This window comes from Pseudorca crassidens, chromosome 2, assembly GCF_039906515.1.
Source record: "Pseudorca crassidens isolate mPseCra1 chromosome 2, mPseCra1.hap1, whole genome shotgun sequence".
Taxonomy (NCBI): Eukaryota; Metazoa; Chordata; class Mammalia; order Artiodactyla; family Delphinidae; genus Pseudorca; species Pseudorca crassidens.
The window spans coordinates 75,325,245-75,341,920 of NC_090297.1; the positions used below are offsets into that span (position 1 = coordinate 75,325,245).

General features: G+C 36.5%; 1 protein-coding gene across 4 annotated transcripts in view; it reads right to left on the reverse strand.

The window, feature by feature from the left end:
* Positions 1–16,676, reverse strand: part of COL24A1 (collagen type XXIV alpha 1 chain) — a 431,777-nt gene that overhangs the window by 339,262 nt on the left and 75,839 nt on the right. The window lies entirely within an intron of this gene.

Sequence of the window (16,676 nt, forward strand, 5' to 3'; positions counted from 1 at the left end):
GCATACTAGCAAAATATCTCCTTTTCTATTTCATGCTTCATGAAATACAGAATTGAGATTCTTTATCATTCAAATTCTGACTTCATTACCATTCTTAGCTAATAATAATTTTCCATTTCTAAATGTTATTTTTACCCTATGGTAAGTAGGGAAAGTCATGTCTTCCTTCACATATTCAGGGATACTTTTTTTTTTCTTTCGTTCCACAGATATTTATTGAACAACTTCCTGAACACATAGGGATGAACAAAACAGGCAAGTTATCTGTCCTCTTTAGGCTAACATTCCAGTGTGAGAGAAAAAAATAAAGAATAAATGGAAATTTTTTTTTTTTTTTTTTTTTTTGCGTTACGCGGGCCTCACACTGTTGTGGCCCCTTCCGTCACGGAGCACAGGCTCCGGACGCACAGGCTCAGCGACCATGGCTCACGGGCCCAGCCGCTCCGCAGCATGTGGGATCCTCCCAGCCCGGGGCATGAACCCGTGTCTCCTGCATCGGCAGGCGGACTCTCAACCACTGCGCCACCAGGGAAGCCCTAAATGGAAATTTTTAAAAATACAGTTTCTTGTATAGATAAGTGTCAGGAAGAAAGCAGCAGCTGGGGAAGGGAACTGTGGCCAGCCGGGACACAGAGGACTCTTTTCTTGGGTGCAGTGGGAGGAACCGTCCCTGAGAAAGTGATCTGACCAGAGAATTGAAAGAGGTAAGGAAGGGAGTTGTAAATATATCTGAAGGGAGATCACTAAGAGCATCCCCAGCAGAGAAAAGAGTAAGTGCAAAGGCCTGAGGTTTGTCTGAGAAACAGCTGGTTGCCCGATGTAACAGGTGCTAAGTGGAGAGAAGCAGGCGTGCACTTCAGAGACAAAAGCGGCCAGAACACAAAAAGAATTATAGAGCCTTATTTGTGGTTTGGCTTTTACTCAGATCTGTCTTCACTTTTAACAAGATACCACTGGCTGTAGCGTTGAACAGACATTATGGGGGTTCCAAACTCAGAATACATATTGAAGGCAGAGCGGACATAATTTCCAGGACGAGAAGTGAGAGAGACAGATTGGCATCAAGTCCACATACAATGGGAAAACAACAAAGATGGAAAAGATTGGGGAGAACGGTAGGACTGGATGACAGCTGTGGTTCTCTCTCAGACATGTTAAAAGCAAGGTGTCTCTTAGACTTCTAAGTGGAGATACTGTGTGTGCTGTTGGATGCTGAGGCTGGATATCAAAAGTCACCAGAATATAAATTGTATCTGAAACCATGGTAAAGGGTGAGGCTACTGAGAAAAAGTGTAAATATAGAGAAAAGAAGAGGAAGGAGGGTGGTTCACTAAGTATGTTCTAATATTTAGAAACTGGAGGAGGAAAGACAGCAAGGGAGAATGAGGTGACACAGCATGTAAGTTGAAAGGCAAACAAGGTGATTGTGGAGCCTCCAAGTGTAGAGAAGACATTTTCAGAATGAAGGCACGGCCAACTGTGTGTGTCCACTACTGCTGAAAAAATGAGTCATGTGAGGAGAGGCTGCTGGGAGAGATGGAGGTGGTTGGTGACTTTGATAGGTGCCGTATCAGTGGAGTGGTTAAGAAGAACACATGAAGGTCATGGGTGGTAAGACAGGAGCTTTGAGTAGCAAGGCAAGTAGAGAAATAAGAGGAGTACACCACATCTCAGGAGAAAGAAGATGTGAGTTCTAAGAGAGGGCTTAGGCTTTTAAAATTTTTTGTCAAGATGAAAACTAATATAGCAAGTTACTTTGTTGATGGGAATGATCTAGGAAAAAAGGGAGAAATTGAGTGTAATTTGGGAGAAATGCATATTTCTCTTGAGTATGCCATAGGAGATGGGGATCTAGGGTCCAAGCAGAGACATTTCAGTAGGAACAATTAATCTGGTACAACAATTTCAAAGGTAGGATATATGGGTACAAATATTAGGTCACTAGCCTTGGTAATGGGGAAAAAAATGAGAGCTAATTCTCATCTGATTGCTTCTAGTTTCTCGGTGAAATAAAACTTTAGGCTTACAGTTCAAAGTTAGAGGTGGGGAATGGTATGGGAGGGATACTCCTGAAATAGCTCTCAAACTGACTGATGAAAGAAGAAAGACAAAAAGTCCTCATGTTCCCCAGTCTTTTCATTTTACAAATTAGAAATGAGTCTTCATTGGCAGAGTCCTATATCCAAGCACCAAAAAAAAATGTTTAAGGAAAAGGTTATTTTCCAGTCTGACCTCTTCTCTTCCATAGCTATTACCACTTCTACCACTAATACAATTTTAGATCACTCGTTACAAAATTATGAGACCTGACAAATAGCTTTAGTGATATCTTAATATTTAAGAACTCAACTCTTCATCTAAAAAAAAGATAATCTATTTAGAATTTATGAGAGATTAGAGCTTATCCCTTTATAGAGCGAATCTCTTTATAGAGAAAGAAGCAATAAGGTCCAGAAAAGTTAACTGAATTGGTTAAGACTGCCTAGAAAAGTACTGGTAAATCAGGTCAATTTTCTTTCTCATATCACAACATCTGTTAAATTAAGATCTTATTGATTTTTATATATTTTAATCTATTATAAAGCCTAACTAATTAATTTGAGGCAATATTTACAACAAATTTAAAAGGAACTTAAATGATAACCCTTGAGAAATTTGAATATAATAAAACTTTTTTATGGCCAATGTTTTTACTTAGAATTCTCACACTAAAAACTCTTCTATTTTTCGGTCCTATCTGAATTTTCTATTATATACCAACTTCCTTAATATAATTATCTTTCAGCTTTCTTGACATCATCATCTGACATTTCATCTTCCACTTTAAAAAAATTGAAAGAGTGGGAGAAAGTAATCAATTAAGCAATAAAAATCAGATGTAAAGACAGACCTTTTTCTTATTCAGAAGCTTTATACATCTTGGCAACATATGTAAAGAGATATATGTCAAATCTCTTTTATTGCCACACAAATATGCTTGAGTTAATTGATTACCTCATATTCTAGAACCAGAAATTTAAGTCAGTATGAAGAAAATGCTTTTAACCTGGCCAGTTGTATACTGATCCTAGTATAAAATGCATGAGGAAGAGATTATTGAACATGCCAAGTTTGCCTGAAATGTCAAGGAAGTAGGGCATACTTTTCTGCATTTAAGAAAAATACTCCAAAATTTCTGTCATTTTCCCTCCTTTTTATGAGGGAAATCATATTTACTTATTTGTTATTTATTTATTTATTTATTCTATGATTCCTGACACACTTTTAGCCACACTTGATTGGCTTTTCAAAAACTCCTTGGAATTAAAAATGTTTATAAATTAATCATAATTGACCTTCAATACTGACTTTTACTTACTCCTACACGACTTTTGTTGAAGGAGCTATATATCCTTTTGAGTATGAATGAGAAGAAAAGGAAGTTGCCTACATTTTATTACTCAAGGATTCCAAAAGTCCCACCTATCTTACTGATCTGCTATAGTCTAAAATCCTCATTATCAGAGTAGCTCTTTTAGACTGTTATGGATCTCCAGATGGCTCTCTGTATAAGGAGGGAAACTCCCTAAGGTATTAGACCCATTAAGATGTTCAAACAAATTTATCAGATTGGAGTCCACACAATATAATGGAAAGAGCATTGGGATTTAGAGTGAAAAGATTGAACAAGTCATTTAATCTCTCTGAACCTGAATTTCCTCCTCTGTAAAATGGGAATAATAATAATACCTACTTAGATTAGCTTGAAAGATTTAGGATCAAATCCCCTATAGATTACATAGATGTTAGTAGTTAGTATTAAAAATAACAGTACTAAATACAATCATTAAAATAAATTTTACAATTATGGCCATCTTGAAAAGCAGAGAACACAACTCTTGAGTGAATTACTGACAGTGCAGCAAAATTTTAATGGAAAGAATTTGGAATTAAAAATTCAGAGTATGAATGAGCTAAATTGGTAGAGTATCATAAAGGAAACACTAAATGACAATCTTGAGGTAGCACCACTTGAATATTCTTGGCTCTAATATTAGCAATAACTGCACAAGTCCATAATCTCAATTTTAAGCACTATACTCTCTAACTAATACTTCTTATCTTTTTAGCTCACTCTAAGCCTTTATAATTTTAACAATTATTTGACCCACTGGAACTGCTAATATGTGATCCCATCATATTTTCCCTCTTTCATCCCCCACGTGGTCTCACTTCCCATCCCTAGCCAGTCTAAATACCACTGTCTTATATTCCAATCACTTCCTTGCATACATAAATGACACCATTGCCTGTTTCTCCCTCTGTCTTATAAGCTTACCTGGAAAATCTTAAATATAAACTCTCTACCTACTCTGACCCTATCCCTAGCAGCTGAATGTGATTAAGAGAAAACAATTAATGCTGACAAATCTCACTTGAAATTCATGACATCTTACATTGATTTTGTTTTGCTTTGTCTTTTGGTGTGTCCAGTAATTGCCTCAGTCGATTGACTTTCCCATTTTCATAGACGATTATTTCATAACTTCCCTCTCTTTACTCTCAGCTGGTTATCCTGCTTTCACCTTTCACAAGTTCTCATAACCAAATCCACTACACCTCACCTTAACCTGTTCCAAAACACTCTGCCTTCATAACCAAACCCCCACATTGTCTCTCACCAGGACACTATTGGTGAACTGTCTTCCCTACATTATTTTACTTTTTACTTCTAAGATAACTGCCATCAAGTAAACACACTGTAATTTCTCCAATCTTAAAAACTAACTTTCCTTGAGCCCACATCTCCCTTCTCTGCTCCATTATACTGTCCCCTTTTAGAGAAAAACTCCTAGAAAGTTGTCTATGTTAACTAAAAGACTTCCTCTCCATCCATTCTCTCTTAGACCTACTCTACTCAGGCTTTTGTCCCTACCACTATCCTAACCTCATCGGTCATTCTTTCTCAGTCTCCTTTGCTAGTTCCTCTTCATCTTCCTAATACACTGAACTCTGAAGTGCCCCAAGACTCAGTCCTCTGACACTTCTCTTCTTTGTCTACATTCATCCCTAGGTGACCTCATCAGTTCCATAGCTTTAAATTCCATATATACATTGATGACTCTGAAATGTATATTTTTAGCTATGATATCTTCCCTAAACTCCAGATTCATATACCCTTTTTATATCTCCACTTGGATGTTAAATAGTCCTCTCAAATTGAATACGATCAAAAAGGAACTCTTGGGAATTCTGGTTCAGATAGTGGCAGAGTAGCATATATGCAACTAATCCTCCTGAAGATTACAATTGTAAAGTCAGGACAAGATATGTAAAACAACTATTTGAATGCACAGGAGAACAATAAAAAACAGGGCTGGAGGGGATTCAACTCTTGAAAGAAGAAACCACACTTGGTTTAATACACATTTATACAGCCTTTCTCCTAAAGACACTTCCCAGTCTGCACAGAGTGGCTGGAATTCAAGCAGAAAAACATAAACCTTTTGGCTAATGGTATCAGAGGACAGAGTGTAGGAGTACCAAAAGGACCGCAAACTGAGGGAGAAAATCCTAGAAAAAAAGAAAGTCAGCTTCCCCCAAAGCTTGAACATAGACTTTCTTTAATTCTTGGCTGATCCTGACATGTGTTTTCATGAGCTAGATTCTAAAGAACTCAGCAGAAATCAACTAAAAGGCTGAAAGAATTAACAAATTTCAGCTGCTGGTCACTAAAGGAGAAAGTTTGGAGTTTGAACCACATCATTTTAGAAGAACATGGTAAATAGTTTGATAAATACCTTTCCATTGAAATTGAGGGAGAGTTATACTTTAGAAGCAAATACTATGTTCTTGGACTAATGGACTCGCACTAATACTATAAGCAAAACTGAAACAGATCTGCTCTTTAAAAAAGTTTCCAAACCTTGATGTGGATGAACCTAGAGTCTGTCATACAGAGCGGAGTAAGTCAGAAAGAGAAAAACAAATATTGTATATTAACGCACACATATGGAATATAGAAAAATGGTATGGATGAACCTATTTGCAGTGAAGAAAAAGAGATGCAGACATAGAGAACGGACTTGTGGACACAGGGGGCAGGAAGGGGAGGGTGGGACGAATTGAGAGAGTAGCATTGACCTATATACACTACCATGTGTAAAACAGATAGCTGGTGGGAAGCTGCTGTATAGCACAGGGAGCTCAGCTCAGTGCTCTCTGATGACCTAGAGGGGTGGGAGGGAGGCTCAAGAGGGAGGGGATATATGTATACATATAGCTGATTCACTTTGTTCTACAGGAGAAACTAACACAACATTGTAAAGCAATTATACTCCAATAAAAAAATAAAAGTTTCCAAACCTGTACAAGTTTAAGGTGATGAGGCAGTTATTTAAGCACCTACAGAACAAAAATCAAGTCTCCAAAGGATTAAAAAGAAAGGTAACAGCATCTAAAGATCCACATATCATCCACAACATGCAGTATGTAATCAAATTTTTCTAGACATGCTAAAGGGAAAATCTGACTTGAGGTAAAGAAAAAAGGCAGTCAATACAAACAGACCACAAGAGGACCTAGAAGTTAGAATTAGCAGTTGGAAGATTTTTTTTTTTTTTTTTTGTGGTACGCGGACCTCTCACTGTTGTGGCCTCTCCCATTGTGGAGCACAGGCTCCGGACACGCAGGCTCAGCAGCCATGGCTCATGGCCCCAGCCGCTCCGCGGCATGTGGGATCTTCCCTGACCGGGGCACGAATCCTTGTCCCCTGCATTGGCAGGAGGACTCTCAACCACTGCGCCACCAGGGAAGCCCAGCAGTTGAAGATTTTATTAACTATTATAAATATGTTCAAGGGCTTAAAGGAAAAGATGATCATAATGAGTGAATAGACAAATATCAGCAGACAGATGAAAACTATATAAAAAGAGTCGACTAAAAACCTAGAACTGATAAAACAGTATCTTAAATATAAAAATTTACTGGATGAGATTAACATCATATTGGAGAAGGCAGAAGTAAAGTTTAATGAAATTAAAGGCAGACCTATAGAAATTATCTAATCTGAAGAAGAGAAAAAAAAATACATGGCAAAAATGAACAGAGATCTAGTGACCTGTGGGGCAATATTAATAGTATAACATACATGGAGTCCCAGAAGGAAAGGAGAGAAATAATGGGACAGAAAGATTATTTGAAGAAATAATGGCCAAAAATGTCCCAAATTTGTTTAAAAAAATTTTTTTATGGGTAAAAAGACATTCAGTGAAGCCCAAAGAAATATCTAAGGGAAACCACCCCTACAGACATCATAGTAAAGCTGCTAAAAGCCAGACAAAGAGAAAAACATTAAGACATCCGGTGAAAGTTTTCACATTATATTGAGGGGAATAAAAATGTTGGCTAAATCCTCATCAAAAACAGTAAAGGCCAAAATGTGAGAACATCAGACATGTTTAAAGTGCTGGAAGAAAAACATTCTCAACCAAGATGTTTTTACTCTACAAAATTTTTTTTTTACTATCCTTCAAAAAAGTGTAGACAAAATAAATTTCAGCTAAACAAAAACCAAGAGAAACCATCACCAGTAGAACTGTACTCAAAGAATTATTGAAGGAATTTCTGCTAGCTAAAGGGGAGTGACACCAGATAGAAACTCAGATCTATAGGAAGGAATTAAGAGCTTTGGAAATGAAAATAAATGAGGAAATATGAATGACTCTCTTGTTTGTTTCTTCTTTTAATTTCCTTATAAGACTGATTACTTAATACAGAAATTATTGCATTGTACTGTTGGGTTTATAACGACATAGATGTAAAATAAATGACAACAGAACACAAAGGATGGAGGGACAGTAGATAAATGTAATTGTAATGTTACAAGAGTCTTATATTTTACATGAAATATTACCATAATAACTCTAAGTAAACTACAATAAGTTAATAAGGTATACTGTAATCCCTAAAGCAACCACTAAAAATCAATCAGAGACACAGTTGAAATGCCAAGAGAAATTAAATAAAATACTAAAATATACTTGATTAACCCAAAAGAAGGTAGAAAAAGGGAATAAAGGAACAAAGAACACCTGGGATAAATGGAAAAGAAATGACAATGCAGAAGGCCAAGACCCAATCATACCAAAATTACACAAATGTAAATGAACTTAACATTCTAATTAAAAATCAGAGATTATCAAGCCAAGATAAATATAAAAAGACCCAACTATACAGTATCTATAAGAGATGCACTTTAAATATAGAAAGGTAAAGGAAAGGAAATATATATACCAGGCAGACAATAAGCATTAAAAAGTTGGTGTGGCTCTATTACTATCAAACTAGACTTCAAGAAGAGGAGTATTACTACAGATAAACAGAGATATTTGATAATGATAAAAAGGTCTGTCCATCAGGAAGACATAACAGTCTTAAATATGCATGCATCACACAAGAGCTGCAAAATACATGAAGCAAACACTAACTAAACACTTCCTAAACACTAAAGAAATAAAATCCAAAATCAGAGTTGGATATTTCAACACACCTCTCTCAGTAATTAACAGAACAACTAGACAAAAGAAAACCTAGTAAGGACAGAGAAAATTTGACCACCATCATCAGCCACCATAATCGAACTGACATTTATAGAACACTATACAGAATCTTTTGAAGTTCACATGAACTATTCATCAAGATAATCACATGCTGGGCCATAAAATGCCTCAATAAATTTTAAAAGATTAAACTCTTCCACTGTGTGCTTTCTGAATACAATGGAACTAAATTAGAAACCAGCAACAATAAGATCACTAGAAAAGCTTCTAATTGATGGACATTAAAAAAAAAAACATACTTCTAAATAACCCATGAGTAATGAAGAAAGCATATATTTCAACTTGAATGATAATGAAAACACAACACATCAAATTTTGTGGGATGCAGTTAAATCAGTCCTTAGAGAGAAATTCATAGCTCTAAATGCTTATGTTAGAATAGAGCTAAAAATCAATGAAATATTATACGGTCCATAGAAAAACTTAACAAAGCCAAAAGTTGGCTTTTTAAAAACATTAATGGAGGGCTTCCCTGGTGGCATAGTGGTTGAGAGTCCACCTGCCGATGCAGGGGACACGGGTTCGTGCCCCGGTCCGGGAGGATCCCACATGCCGTGGAGCAGCTAGGCCCGTGAGCCATGGCCGCTGAGCCTGCACGTCCGGGGCCTGTGCTCTGCAACGGGAGAGGCCACAGCAGTAAGAGGCCTGCGTAAAGCAGGGGAAAAGGAAAAAAAAAAAAAAATTAATGGAAATGAACTCTTGATTTCCTCCCACGCAAAAACAAAACAAGTAAAACCCTGAAATCATGTTCCTCCTCACTCCAGTAGATGGCAGCTCCCACAATACCAGCTGTTCAACTGCTTAAGCCTTAGATTACCTTTGACTCCTCTCTCACACCATATAAGTGACTCATCAGCAATTATATTAACTGTACCTCAAAATACATCTAGAGTTTGACCACTTTACACCATCTCCATTGTTAAGACTCTAGTCCATGCCATCCTCACCCATAGCATGAGCTTGGGTAGACCAGTGAAGTAGTCTCCAAACTGGTGCCCCTATTTCTACCCTTCCCCTACCCCAATCTATTCTCTGTGATAGCTGGAACCATCCTCCTACAACATAAATTGCATGGTATCATCTTTCTACTTAGAACTCTCCAATAAATATCTAACACAGAGTAAAATCCAAACCAAAATTCTTACCTACAAGATTCAACATAATCTGGCTCCTGCTATGTCTCTGATCTATCTCCTACCACTTATCTCATTCAGATATTCCTCAAAGACTGCCAAGCAGTCTCCTGCCTCAAGGCCTTTGGTCTTCCTGAGTTGTTTCTATTGTTTTCAACCTCTTCTTCATCAGGATTGCAAAAATGGTGATTTTTAACTCTAGTATTCTTTCTTCATTTGCTAGCTTTTTCTGTAAAGAGAAACTCCCCTTTGACAACTATTTGGTTGCACTAAGGTTCAATTCTATAAGAAAAGCAAGGCAATTTCTTAAGAAAAAATTTATTCTTTCCCTTTATTTTTCTTCTATTTACCATTTTTCAAAATAATGACACTGTGGTATAATAAAAATATACATTTGGTCTTTGTCCCTGGTTCCTAGCACAGAGCTCCTAAAACCCTTGGAATTTCCTGAGTCACAGGAGTGTCTTTTGTTACTCATAACAAGTGCTTTTCGACAACATCTGAGCTTATGCTAATGAGGTGACTGGAGAGAGGGAGCTAGAGAGCTTCAGGATGGGGATGAGTCACTGGAAAGGCTAACAAGTGACTGGAGCATAGGAATTTAGCCCCATTCCCTCCCCCACCTCCAGGGAGAGGAGGGGGTGGACATTTCTCCAAAGAAGATATACAGATTGCCAACAAACACATGAAAGAATGCTCAACATCATTAATCATTAGAGAAATGCAAATCAAAACTACAATGAGATATCATCTCACACCAGTCAGAATGGCCATCATCAAAAAATCTAGAAACAATAAATGCTGGAGAGGGTGTGGAGAAAAGGGAACACTCTTGCACTGCTGGTGAGAATGTGAATTGGTACAGCCACTATGGAGAACAGTATGGAGGTTCCTTAAAAAACTACAAATAGAACTACCATATGACCCAGCAATCCCACTACTGGGCATATACCCTGAGAAAACCATAATTCAAAAAGAGTCATGTACCAAAATGTTCATTGCAGCTCTATTTACAATAGCCCGGAGATGGAAACAACCTAAGTGTTCATCATCGGATGAATGGATAAAGAAGATGTGGCACATATATACAATGGAATATTACTCAGCCATAAGAAGAAACGAAATTGAGTTATTTGTAGTGAGGTGGATGGACCCAGAGTCTGTCATACAGAGTGAAGTAAGTGAGAAAGAGAAAGACAAATACCGTATACTAACACATATATATGGAATCTAAGAAAAAAAAAAAAGGTCATGAAGAACCTAGGGGTAAGACAGGAATAAAGACACAGACCTACTAGAGAATGGACTTGAGGATATGGGGAGGGGGAGCGGTGAGCTGTGATGGGGTGAGAGAGTGGCATGGACATGTATACACTACCAAATGTAAAATAGATAGCTAGTGGGAGGCAGCTGCATAGCACAGGGAGATCAGCTCAGTGCTTTGTGACCACCTAGAGGGCTGGAATGGGGAGGGTGGGAGGGAGGGAGATGCAAGAGGGAAGAGATATGGGAACATATGTATATGTATAACTGATTCACTTTGTTATAAAGCAGAATCTAACATACCATTGTAAAGCAATTATACTCCAATAAAGATGTAAAAACAAACAAACAAAAAAACTCTTGAACAAAGACATTCCAAGAGCTTCCAGTAGGTGAACACACTGATGTGCTGGGAAGATGACGCACCTGGGGAGTGCATGGAAGCTCCAGGTTCCCACCCTCCACATTTTGCCCTATGCATCTCTACCATTTAGCTACTTGAGTTGTATTTTTTAATAATAAATTGGTAAACCTAATTAAAGTGTTTTCCTGAGTTCTGTGAGCTGTTCTAGCAAAATAGCAAACCTGGGAGAGAGGAAGAGATTATGGGAATCCCTGAACATGTAAGTCAGCCAGGCAGAAGTGTGAGTAGCCTGGGCAACCCATCTGTTGCTGGCATCTCAAGTGTGGGGAGTCTTGTGGGACTGAGCCCTTAAATCTGTGGAGTCTGACACTAAATTGGGGTAGTGTCAGAACTGAATTGAATTGTTGAATATTCAATTGGTGTCAGAGAATTTGACAATCTCATAGATGTAATTCCCCAGCATCCTCTAAAGGTGACCAATGAGGGTTTGTCTGTTTTTAACTACATTATAACTCATGGATTTAGAGATATTTGTTATGATTCAATCCACTACAGTTATTATCCTTAATGATGCTCAAATTATACCAATCTTTGGCTAGTGGAAGCCTTTTTAAATTGGCTCCTGAATCCTTCTAACATGAACCCAATAGATTTTGATAGCTAGAAGGAAAAAATTTTAATATATTTGTCTGGCCCTTTACAAAAAGGTCCCTACATTGCATAGACTAATAGGAACACCTCAGTCTTCACCATTTTATCATACTTTACATTTTCAGAATGTTGGACTGAAAATTTTTCATAGCAATCTGACTCAGTAAAAAATTCTTAGAATGGGTCAGCATCTATACTCAACACATTTATTTAATTCACACACAAGGAAAATGGGACTTTCAGTTTAGAGAAATAATGATGGAGACATGGTAGCAGAGGGTCAACACCAGGAATAAAACAGCACAAAGATATATTCCTTGGAAATTCAATATTTACCATTATTGATAACATCTCATTTAATATTACTAATGGGACACTGTTATTGCAGCTTATTAAGGTTAGATGTTTTCATTTAACTGGATTAAATTTGATGGAGCTATTGAACCTGACTAAAGTAATATAAGCTATGAATGTCCATGGGAAGGTTTTAAGCTGCCTTTAAGAAGCATTTTTGGGAAACGAACTATCTGGACGCAAATAGATTGCCTGGACTAGAATTATAAGTGTAGGCTAGGGTAGGCCAAAGAGCTAGATTCCGCATTTGGACTCATGTCCAAAGATCTACTGCATAATTGATCATGTGTTAACTAATAGTAATAAAAAATGTCCAGTACCCTGCGAGTAAAGATAATATTAAATAAGTAAATATGATGAACTGTGGACCCAGAAGGCATTTGGTGGCAAGAAAAGAGTCATTCTTTCTAGCAAATAGAGAAACAGAATTCACTTTCTTGTGTTGTTGTTTTTTTTTATGAAGACAATATTTCTACCCTTAGTCTACTGATTTCAGCTAATGATTTCAGCTAAAGAACTCAATAGTCTTTGTTTTAAATCAATTAGTCTTAATAATGCTGAAAAAATGCTATATTAACCACTAAATTTTTGTGTGGCATTTTATTCTTCTACTATTTAACAATTTAACAACACAGTTCTGAGAGGCTAGAGTTCAGTTTCACTCTTTATGGACTTTATATGTTATTATCAGTATCCAAAGGATAAGCTGGAACCTTGGAATGGACATATTTTGTTACTATTACTAAATGAATTCAGCAAGTCTTTAATTACATTAGGTTATTACCCTACCCAAACCCTTCCTCTTTAAGGTGCTGTTTCATAAATGAACTCCTCACTATGTTAGTAGAGACAAATTGGTGTAAGGGAAAGAGTAAAACAGATCTAATTCTGATGCCAGTTACAACTGTGTTACCTTGGTTAAGTACTTACCTCTCTGAATATGTTTTCTTCTGTGGAAAGTAGAAGGTAATAAAGCCTGCTCTGAACAGTACTCTTAACTGAAGTGGAACTGAATGAGATGGCATACATAAAATAATTATATGCTTAATAACTGCTAGTTCTCATTCCCTTATGATGCCAGTGCCTTGTTTCTAATGTTAAGTCTGCTTATTGTTTCAGTTTAACATTTACTGAGTGCCCAACACATGCTGGGCACTGGGCTGGACACAAAGGCAAGGATGAGTAAGATCTGGCCACTGCATTCAAGTAACTCAGAATCTACTAAGGAAGACGAACAGATGTGTGAAAACTCATTTTGCTCGAACAGAGGTGAGAACTACCAAAGATCAGTTTACACTTTTTGTCCTTTATGATAAATACTAACTTAATTGTAAAAGTATAACAGAAAATAAATTAATTTTTGCATCAATCAAGAGTATGTTAGCAAAATAAGCTTTATTCTTATAAACTTTTAAATAGTCTTATAAATAGAACATATTTCTTTACTATATTAAGGTATTTTCATTCATAAGAGCCACAAGACTTTTTTTTTTTACTTAACAAATAATAAATGAGATACTTTCAGTAAAAGTTTCATTGCTAAATAGCCTAGTTACCTTATAAGTAGCTCCTCCAGAAAAGGGCAATAATGTTTTCTTAAGTGTCAACTACACACAAGTATTCTACCAGGTGTTTTACATGCTTCATGCCATTAACTTATATAAGGTATATCTTTTGGTTCTGAGACAGGCTGGGACCTGGGACTCTTTGCTGCAATGCTGCAATGCCTGCACCTGGACAAACCTCTCCTCAAGCAACAAAACACAAAGACACTATCAGGGACTAAAAATAACTGTGTGCATGTGCAGTTGGGACAAATTATGGATAAAAGATACAAAAAGACCAAAAAAAACCCCCAACTGCCACTTTTGAAGAGCTGGGAGCAAAATCCAGGTACTGCTCATTCCCCCTAAACTCAACACAACCAAAGGGGTGGGCAAAACACCTAAGCCACCCCTCTGGCCCGACCCTTGGACACACCCCTACCCTCACCCCATATAAGGAACTAGCAATTTCTATTGATTAGGGAAGGCCAAGAACCCTGGTATCAGTTCTAACAATTTTTATAAAGCACATTAATCCAAATATGACTGTATAAAGGTTCCATAATGCATTGTATTTTACATTTCAGTTAAACCTTTCTAAACTTGCAATTGCCTTAATTTGGTCTTTTCATAGGTTCAGGTAACCCCTTTTGAAATGGACAGATCATTTCTTGTCCAAGCGACAAGACGAATCTTTATAAAATTTCCTTAGAGGCCAATAATTCTATGTTATTCTTGCTAAACAATAACTGAAAAGAGAAAAATGCTGAAAGTGTCTTTATACTCTAAAATCCCTTAATCTAAAAGGGATTTTTGTTCTCTGAAGAAAAATAAATCCTGTGATTACATGTCAAAATTTATTGTTGAGAGAATAAAATTTGCATTTTTATTGTACTGTCTTGAATAAATACTATAAGAGGATTATAAAGTATAAGCCTTGAATGTTCTATTAATCCTGATTACTTTAAAGTGCATATTAAATACCTAGGAAAATTGGTTTCACAAACCACATGCTACAAGCTTTACTTGATTCATTTAAGACACAGTGGTGATTTTTAACACCTGTCACAATCTAATGTCCTCCACAAATATGTGCAGTTAAAACAAATCATGGTCAGTCTTGGCTATTTTGAACGTGGTTATCAAATTATCAAATTAAATATGAATTAAAGACTAATATTCAGGTCTATACAACTAAGTTCCCAAGAGGTTCAGTTAGTTGCTTGCAAATAAAAGTGGAGGTTTTAAAATCCCTAATATATGGGTTCATAAAAATATGTTATTGGTAAACATTTATAGTCAAAATTTTACTCACACTACTAAATATAATATTAAAGAGAAATCTTGAGATTAAGATTTCATCTCTCCTAGTTCATTTTACCAAAGACACATATTCATACCAGTCAACACTGAAAAATATCCTGTTTTTAATCTCTGGACAATGCAAGTTTTTTGTTACAAAGTTCATCATTTTCTCAAGTATTTTCTCCTGAATAAGTACACACATTTTAAGAAGTCAATTAAATCAAAGGCTTTCCACTATCTCTACCTTCATCTCTCCTCACCCTATTCTCTATCTTTTTTGTTTGTTTCAAGTATCTGTTTGCTACTGGCTAAGGTAGGGGAAGGGGAGGACGACACAAACCATGTGGAAACCCAGCCCTCCCCCATTCTGTCTTCCTTCTTGTTGTGGAGATCAGGGTGTTAGCAGGACGGCAAGCCCCCTAGAACTTCAGCTCTGTGGAAAAACACGAGCTGGGTCTTTACAACTACATTAGCCTTTCACTAAATATCCTGAAAGTCCCCCCAAAAGCGTGAAGGCGAGGGAATCACAAAGTTAAGAACAAACTTCTAATTTCTTTAGAAGGCATTTGTCTTTTTTCTCACTGTTACACATCCAGACTTTAGTTAAGTCTCTTTTCTCTCTGAGATACTTTATTAAACTCAAAAAAATGCTGACAGTGATGAGAAACTTTGGGAAATTTAGATTTAAAATATCTGTTATCATTATTACGTATTAATAATAATGATACTACTTATGACATGTTAACACTGTTAAGGGCTTTACTCACAATTTATTTAGCCTTCACTCCAGCCCTCTGAGGACATACTATGATTTTTCCTATTTTGGAGAAGAAGAAAGTGAAGCTTAAAGCCGCTAAGCAAGTAATTTTCTTCTAGTCATACAAATCAAGAGGGCTAAAACCTGAACCCCAATCAGTTAAGACTCCAAAACCTGTGTTCTTAAGCTCTATCCTATCTTAACCTATATCTATATGGTAACATCTATATGGTTACTTTTGAGTGAGATAATTAATAAGCAGAGTGGTTATTAATGACCCTAAAATATTCATGATGTTACTGGAAACCAAAACCCTAATGCTTAACGCATATATATAAATTTAACTATCTTTCCAATTCCATACCTGCTCTCAAGGTAACCAGCCTGGTACATATTCTTCCATCCGTTTTTACTATACTCATACTACTATCTATCACACTATTATCTACCATGCTACCACTACACAACAATGTATGCTCATATATATATACAGGCTTTCAGGTTAGTTGTTCTCATAAAAATATGAGTATCCTATAAGCATTATCCTCACAGATCTTTTTCAGGTAAAAATATTAGGAAAGTGTGGAACAGGGAAATAAATCATATTTTATTTCCTCAGTACTTATCTATACATTAAAATAGCCTTGATTTAAGGTAAATTACTCAAATCATAATCTGTATATTTCAGAGGTTTCCATATATTGC